The sequence below is a fragment of the Ailuropoda melanoleuca genome, chromosome 1 (genome assembly GCF_002007445.2).
Source record: "Ailuropoda melanoleuca isolate Jingjing chromosome 1, ASM200744v2, whole genome shotgun sequence".
Taxonomy (NCBI): domain Eukaryota; kingdom Metazoa; phylum Chordata; class Mammalia; order Carnivora; family Ursidae; genus Ailuropoda; species Ailuropoda melanoleuca.
Window position 1 is genome coordinate 11,565,249 of NC_048218.1, and position 7,806 is coordinate 11,573,054.

At 44.3% G+C, this 7,806-nt stretch overlaps 1 pseudogene; it reads left to right on the forward strand.

Moving 5' to 3' along the window:
• Nucleotides 1–386: 386 nt before the first annotated feature.
• Nucleotides 387–1,979, forward strand: LOC109489692 (annotated as a pseudogene).
• Nucleotides 1,980–7,806: the final 5,827 nt, after the last annotated feature.

Here is a 7,806-nt window from a genome sequence, read left to right on the forward strand (position 1 = left end):
AGCCACCCTCTAAAATAACAAAGAGAGTCTTTCAAGGTGTTAGTCAAGTACCTGGACTGCTGGGTTTAAGGTCTCAGTTTATGAGAATCAAGTGTCACCAGTAGGTGGAGTACTTGGCCAGAAATTCAGGGTGGGGAGGGGTGGCGGTGGTGTAGGTGGGGGGGAGGGGGAGGTTGGAGACGGAGAAGGTTGCCAGCTTGGCTATTAAGTGGTCCAAGCAGGTCACAGGATGCTTATGGTCCAGATAGTTTAGCAGATATCAGGAAAGTGGGTATTCAACCAGATGAGACACAAAACTAACTAGAAATGTGGGACATAGTGAAGGATGCCCCACTAAGCTGGGGCAGCCCTCCACAGTGAGTTCCATAGGCACCCTCTCTTAGACAATGGAGCTCCCATCTTTATCGCACACCCTCATAGCCTTCTGGGCCAGGGCCATCTCCATCTGGCTGGCTGACACCCCAGAACACACCATGGTGTGGAACTCTGGATTCCAGCCACCTGCCCTGCAGCAGGCAGCCAGCAGAGGCCCAGCTCAACTGAACACACAGGTTTGGTGAGGATTCAGGAAGTGGAGACCAGTGAGTCCTCTGATCACTGGTTCTCCATCTGGTACATAAACCTATGCATTCTGTTACATTGGTTGTTCATTTTTTAATTTTTTTAAAAGATTATTTATTTATTTATTTATTTGAGAGAGAGAGAGACAGCCAGCCAGTGAAAGAGGGAGCACAAGCAGGGGGAGTGGGAGAGGAAGCAGCAGGCTCCCAGCAGAGGAGCCTGATGTGGGGCTCCATCCCAGGACTCTGGGATCAGGCCCTGAGCCGAAGGCAGACGCTTAATGACTGAGCCACCCAGGCGCCTCAACATTGGTTGTTTAAATACCTGGGTCAGTTTGTCTCCCAAATAGCCTAAGAGGCCCCTCCCTCTTGGACATGTGTTTTGCCAGGTGGGCTCTTTGCACAAAAGTTAACAAGCTATGCATTTCCTTTTCCCTTCTTCCTGCTGCCACACATTAGTTGTACCCCACCCCACCAGCTTTATATACCAGTCCCCTAAGTCTTTGGGTAGCATGAGCCCGTTCCTCACAGCATGATCAGGTCCAAGTTCACTGAAAAAAAAATTGAGTTTCTGGTGCCTCAATGTTAGATTAGATCCTGAATGATGATGACCTTCTAAACGGCCAGTTACCCACTTCTGTGGCATCTCTAAATTATGCCTCTATAGCAACACCATAAAAGATGCCATTCCATTTTTATATTCCAATTCTGAGTCTGATTCCAGTAAGAGGAGGTGATACTGGCTTGGATGAATGAGCCTCTGCAGTTGGCCCTGACAAAGATTGGACAATTGTGCTTGGAGGCTGCTTATTGTCCATTTGTGAATGTGCTCTTCCCTAGTTATATTGCTTAGAAGAAATTAATTTCCAAGATAAGCTGGAACATGAATATACCCAGAATTTTAAAACATGACAAGTAGGTTTTAAGAGAATGAAGGTTGACAAAATAATTTTTGTGGACAAATCATTGAAAGGAAAGTCTCAAGTCTTCTCAAATTTGCCCAGTGGCTCACAAAATTTTTGATGCAAAGTGTAATGGCAAAGATCGTGACCCTACTGTGTTTGCTAGGCAAGGTCAAGGTATGGCAGGAGCGCCTTCCCTTGTTGCTACAGTTCTGAATAAACCAACCATGCAGCTCCTCAGAAGTCCATTTAGAATCATGGAACTCTTAATACAGGTTCTGGCTTGGAGGGAAAGAATCTTGGCTTACGTAATGGAAACGACAAAGCAGCCACATCAATGCAACATGTCAGTGTATTGAAACCACTGACAAGTTGGAAAAGCAAAGGAGTTCTACTTGAAAAACTAATGAACTGGATAGCTATCAAATCTCTCAAGCCCCAAAAATCAACCTGCAGACTGACAGAACAAACTTCACAACTAAAAGGAAGGAGTATAGCATCTCTGTACCACAGATGAAGCTTTGTGATTCCTAACGGAGGGGACCCATGGGAAGAACCCACATGATATAAACAGCCCAGGCCAGCAAAGTGGTAACAGCTGAATTCTTCACTCCAAATTCTGTGCTTAATTGCGAAATGCTTTGTGTTATTCTTAGAAGACATGCTGGTTTGTTTCCATCAGCAAAATGCACACTTAAAGTGCCCTTTGCAGAAATTTCATTTCTTCTCCAACAAGTTTGAGTTGGGATCATTATTCCTTACCTACAGTATTAACATCTAATGGGTTCCCCTTGGAAATGAGGAGGCTCATCTTGGGAACTCACCAGGGGGTTGCTGGTACACTGGTTTCGAGACAAGGTGTGTTACGGAGGACACTGAGGTGAAGACCCCATAAGGAAATGTAAAGACTTGATTCACTGAATTGAAGTAAGTTTCTGTGAAATACGATTACAGAACATTTTAATGAGGGTTACCATCAGTGATAAGGGGGGAAAAAAGGAAAGAAAGAAATCCAGACAGAATTTTTACTTTATTTGATCTCCCTGCCCTGTGTGAATAGCGTATATACTGATAGCTCATTCGAGAAAGGATTTAGGATAAGATTCGTATTTTTGGAATGTAGAAGGTTGATACTTTCCTTGCTGACTTCAATTCTTCTTTTAACAGTTTTATTGATATAACTCATATACTTTCTAAGAAACCCATTTAAAGTGAGAAATTCAATGTTTTTAGTACATCCATGGAGTTGTACAACCAGCCCCACTATCAATTTTAGAACTTTTTTATCACTCCCAAAAGGAACCCACACCCATTAGCAATCACCCCCAATTTCACTCAAGCCCCAGCCCTATGCAATCACTAATCTACTTTCCATCTGAATGGATTTGCCTGTTCTGGATAGTTCATATCAAGGCAATCATACCATATGCAGTTCTTTCAGACTGACTTCTTCCCCTGACATGTTTTCAAAGTTTATCCATGTTGCAACTTGTATTGGTACCTCATTCCTTTTTATTGCCAAATAATATTCTGCTGCAACAATATGCCACATTTCACTTATCCATTCATCCACTGATGGCCATAGGTTGTCTTCCCTTCTTGGGTCTTATGAATAATGCTGCTATGAACACTCGTGTACAAGTTTTCGTGTGAACACGTTTTCATTTCTCTCAGACATATATCTAGCAGTGTAGGCCAGCTCTGCATTTAACATTTCAAGGAACTGCCAGACTCTTTTCCAAAGTGGCTGCGTCATCAATACTTATCTTAAAAGTTTCTCAGTGTTCAGAGATTTAATCACTATTCAAGTAATTGTCCTATTTTTCTATGGCTTTATTTTTTAAATCCATTAATCCCACATGGACTTCACCCAGTTCATAGTGACAACTAAATTTGGATTTTCCTCTAAATTCTCAGCCAGGGATTCCAGAATCATTGCTATGTAATCTTTAATTTCCTCACGGATACTTATTTTCTTCTTTTACATGTCACACTTTTGTATTTAATAAGCTATAATTCTGCATTGTTTATGATGACCCATTGATCAATCTGTATATGTCCAAGTTAGTACCACACCATTTTTAGAACTCTAAATTTGTTTTAATAACTCATAAGGCTAATCTCTCCTTATCGCTTTTCATTTTTGGAATATTTTTTATTATCTCAGTTGAATCTTCAGAATACTTGCACTGACTCTTTTGAAAAAAATACATTGGGGATTTTAATCATTGTTGCATTATCTTTATAAATTAATTTGAGATGAGTTATTATTTTTAGAATATTTCATTCTCTTACCTTGAAATATGCTATTTCTGCAGAAGAAATTTCAAGACTTGCAGTACTTGGTGACTTGTTTGTTGTATGGACCAGATGAGATTGGGCGCGTTCAGGGTGGTATGGCCGTTGTTTTATGGACCAAAGGGGAGGGAGAATCAAAAATGCTTCTGGGGTTTGAGGTCTGAGGGACTAAGAAGGGATTAGTATGAGACACCCGAGTATGACTAAGGACTATAAAAAAGAAGAGGAAAGATTTTTTTTTCAATGCTGCTTTGGAGGACAGAAAAACAGTCAATGTCTCAACTTTACCAGGAGACAGATTTAGCCATATATCACAAACCACCTTACACAAAAGAGCTCTCCAGAAATGGAAAAAGCTGCTGTGTAAAGAGAGGTAAGACCTTCATTTCTGGAGGCATTCTGGCTGAGGATGGATTGCCAAGTATTAAAAAGATGGCCCTCCTGTGCTGAGTTGAGTTATGCGGTGTTGAGTTTGTTCTCCAAGTGGGGGTAACCCCAGGATAATTGAAACAAGGGATTGGAACTCATAAAGAAGAAATGTAAAAGAAGACCAGAAAGAAGGAATGAGCTTTAGGTACTGCTGAAAGGAAAGAGAAAGAAGAGCTATAGGGAGAGAAAGAGAGGGCGTAATTAATAAGTAAACGCCTGAGAAAAATCGCAGAATCACGGATGACAGCAGAGGATCAAGGAAGGGTTGGCCAATAGTCAAGAACCATGCAGAGTTAAAGCAGATTAAGGCTAGAAAGGTACTTCATAAAACCATTTAAGGGTCTCAAGACATCGCTTTGGTGTTTCAGGTATTCTATTTTATGGAGACAATTACATACAAGACAGGTCCTCAAAAAAGTGGGTTTTTTGAAACTCTCAGGATACATCCCTTAAAACTATCAAGATTTTACTTACTGCAGGAGGTGAGGATATCATTATAGAAGAAAACCCTCTCAGGAAAGGGCAAGGGCTGGTCTTTAGCTCAGAGGGGGAAGAATATTTTAGGATCTGGAAAGAAGAACAAAGGATGCATCTTAGCCTGATTTCCCCAGAGAGAAGAACATGAGAAAACTATGCATCTGCAAATATTTTGCTGGGGAATGAGGATCCCAAGAAGCAGCAGTGAAGGAGAGTGAAGCACTGGGAAGTTCTCTTACTGCGTTAATTGACCCCACAAGGCACCTGAGAGGCCACGGGACACACGTCTCACAACACACTGTGAGAAAGCAGGCAAGGTGTTCTATCGGCTTGCGTCCTCCCTTGGTCAGAGAATACTCTATGAGCCGTTCACTCCCCAGCACTTCCAGGTTGCATATATGAGGATGCCAAAGGTTGTCTGCCTTGTCCCAAGCCATAATGTAAGCAGAGAAGCCTTAGCCTAGAAGGCAAGAGGTGCTTTGCAGGTCGCCTTCATGTGCAGCGGGTTGGACACATGACAGCACTGCTTATTATCGTGGTGACCGGAGCAGAAAACAAGTATGGCTGAAAGAACGTAAAGTGGTCCATAACAGGTGCCTGCTCCGAGACGTTTGCAGCTGAAGACGACGTGTGTTTCTGTGAGCAGGGTGATGAGAAAATGCAGACCAGGTGCCTGTCTCCTCTCAAGAAAATAAGATGCAAGGACCCCTTACAAGAACGAGGGTGCTGAGGTCGGAATGGGTATTCGGTATAAGTAGAGGAGAGTCATCAAAGAAAGCCATTGGGCAAGAGCAGAGGGGAAGGAATGGCCAAATCGTGGCAGGGGTCCATTCGAAGTGAGCATTATGAACTTCTGGCTCTTTGCATTTTCTCCACAAGTGCTTGCACCCTACGAGCAGGAGCTGAGAAGGCAGACTGTGGGGGCAATCCAGGGCTGGGCTGGTATGGCGCATACAGCAAGGGCTGGGTGGGGAGTCATCAGCATAGTGGGGAGAGCAGTACAGAAGCAGTTGATCACAGAGTCAAGAGTGGGTGGAACAGATGAAGTGAAGCCCAGGCACTGCCCACACAGACGTTTCCAGGCGGGTGAAGCAGAGCAGGAGTGGGGGAGAGAAAAAACACAAAGGAAACAGTGACAACTTGAAGGTGGAACAGAGCCACATGCTGATGACAAGGGCAAAAGAACAATCAGAGCTACCAGGTGAGGACAAGAGCCTTGGTATCCTGCAGTGAACCGAGGAATGTTCGGGTTGGCACAGAAGGAGCTGGTATGGAAAGGGAAGACCCGAGATGCATCTTGAAGTTGCCCAGGATGGTGTAAATGCTAATAGAAGATACTGGTAATGATTTGGAGGCGGTTTGCAAGTGGTAATAGGGACTTCAGAAGATGATACTGGAGAAAGGCTGTTGGAAAGAGTGGCGTTTGAGGCTTTGCTTTAAAAGAGTTTAGGGAACCAACATGTTAATTAACAATCTAAGCAGTTGCTAAAGTTTGAAGACAAAACAAGATTTGCCTCAATGCAGACTTAAAACTGGCATTATTTCTGCAGGATAACTTGGAAAGGTGTGTAGAATTTCATTCTTAATGCAGTGAATATTATTTGAATGTGCTATTGGGAGCCTGCCTTGGTCTTGTAGAAAAGAAAAGAAAAGAAAAGAAAAGAAAAGAAAAGAAAAGAAAAGAAAAAAGAAAGAAAGAAAGAAAGAAAGAAAGAAAGAAAGAAAGAAAGAAAGAGGAAGGAGGGAGGGAGGGAGGGAAGGAAGGAAGGAAGGAAGGAAGGAAGGAAGGAAGGAAGGAAGAAAGGGAGAGAGAGGAAGGAAAGAAAGAAGGAAGGAAGGATGGGAGGGAGGGAGGAAAGAAAGGGAGAAAGAGAGGGAGGGAGGAAGAGAGAAAGAGGAAGAAGGGAAGGAAAGAAGGAAGCAAGGAAGGAAGGGAGGGAGGGAAGGTGGGAGGGGACAGGACAAAATTAAATTCAAGCCCACAGTGAACAAACACTTGTCCACGACCCTTGACTCCATGGCTGGACAAAGCAGGGAGCCTAAGGTGGGGTTTGGTTAGTCTTCCCAACACTCATTTTTGCTAATTCCCCTTAAATGGTGTGACCCAGGTAACACCATGAGCAAATGTTTTAGAAGTGAAGGTTTTAGAAAGACAGATATAAACCCTGTGGTAAATGTTTAACATGCTCCACACACAGACCCAATCATATTCATCAGCAGCTGTTTGCTTGACCTTCGGGTTTCCAGGGAGGAACCCCCCTCCCCATGCTCTGTGTCTTTGTGACGGTGTCCCCCACTCAGCAAGAGATCCTGGAAGGCATCGGTGTCCTCACAAAGAGTGATACTGACCACAGTCACCATTACCCATGGCTCCTTTGTGCACAGCTGATGCTCAATGCTTCATGTAGTTTCTCTTAGTCATAAAATACCTGTGAGCAGGTGATGGCATCTTTCTCCTGCAGACGGGGCAGTTCAGAGCTGCCGTGGGGATTCAGCAATGTCCTCAAGGCACCAGGCTGCTCCACGTTCCTGTGATCTCTGTGCTCATGCAGGAAGAAGCAGCAGGGGAGGCAGTATCAGCAAACCGCCCCTCACCTGGTATTGGCCAGAACTTGTCCCTGGTGTGTCATTCAGGGTTCAGGTTGGCTACAGACGCCAGAGGCCACTCTAGCAAGGAGTTTCTGAAGACATACAGACAGTTCTTGAGTCATGGGGAGGGCTGAACAGACTCTAGGCTGAACTCAGAAAGTCCCCTAGGGAATTGGGCTATGGAGAGAGCTGCTGCCTCTTCCACAGCCAGGAAGTTGCTGAAGTAAGAGGCCGCCTTCTCCAACCGGAAGCCAGGCCCGCAGACCTCAGCTCCAAGCCATGACACATCTACCAGGACCAGAGAGCAATTCACTCAGAAAGCCGCCCCCACAGCGCTAGCTCCCAGATGAGGCCAGTTCTGCTAAGGCCAGTGCCAGCAAGAGAGAAGCCCAGAACTCTCTTCTCATTCCCCACTGAACTCAATTCCTAAGCAAAGTCCCATGGTCCTCTTCTCCATGTGACTTAGTTCCAGATCAAGGAGAAGTGATCAATCAAACTCAAATCCTGTCTGGAGCCATAGCTGCCATGGTAGTTGAAGACTCTGGAAGTTG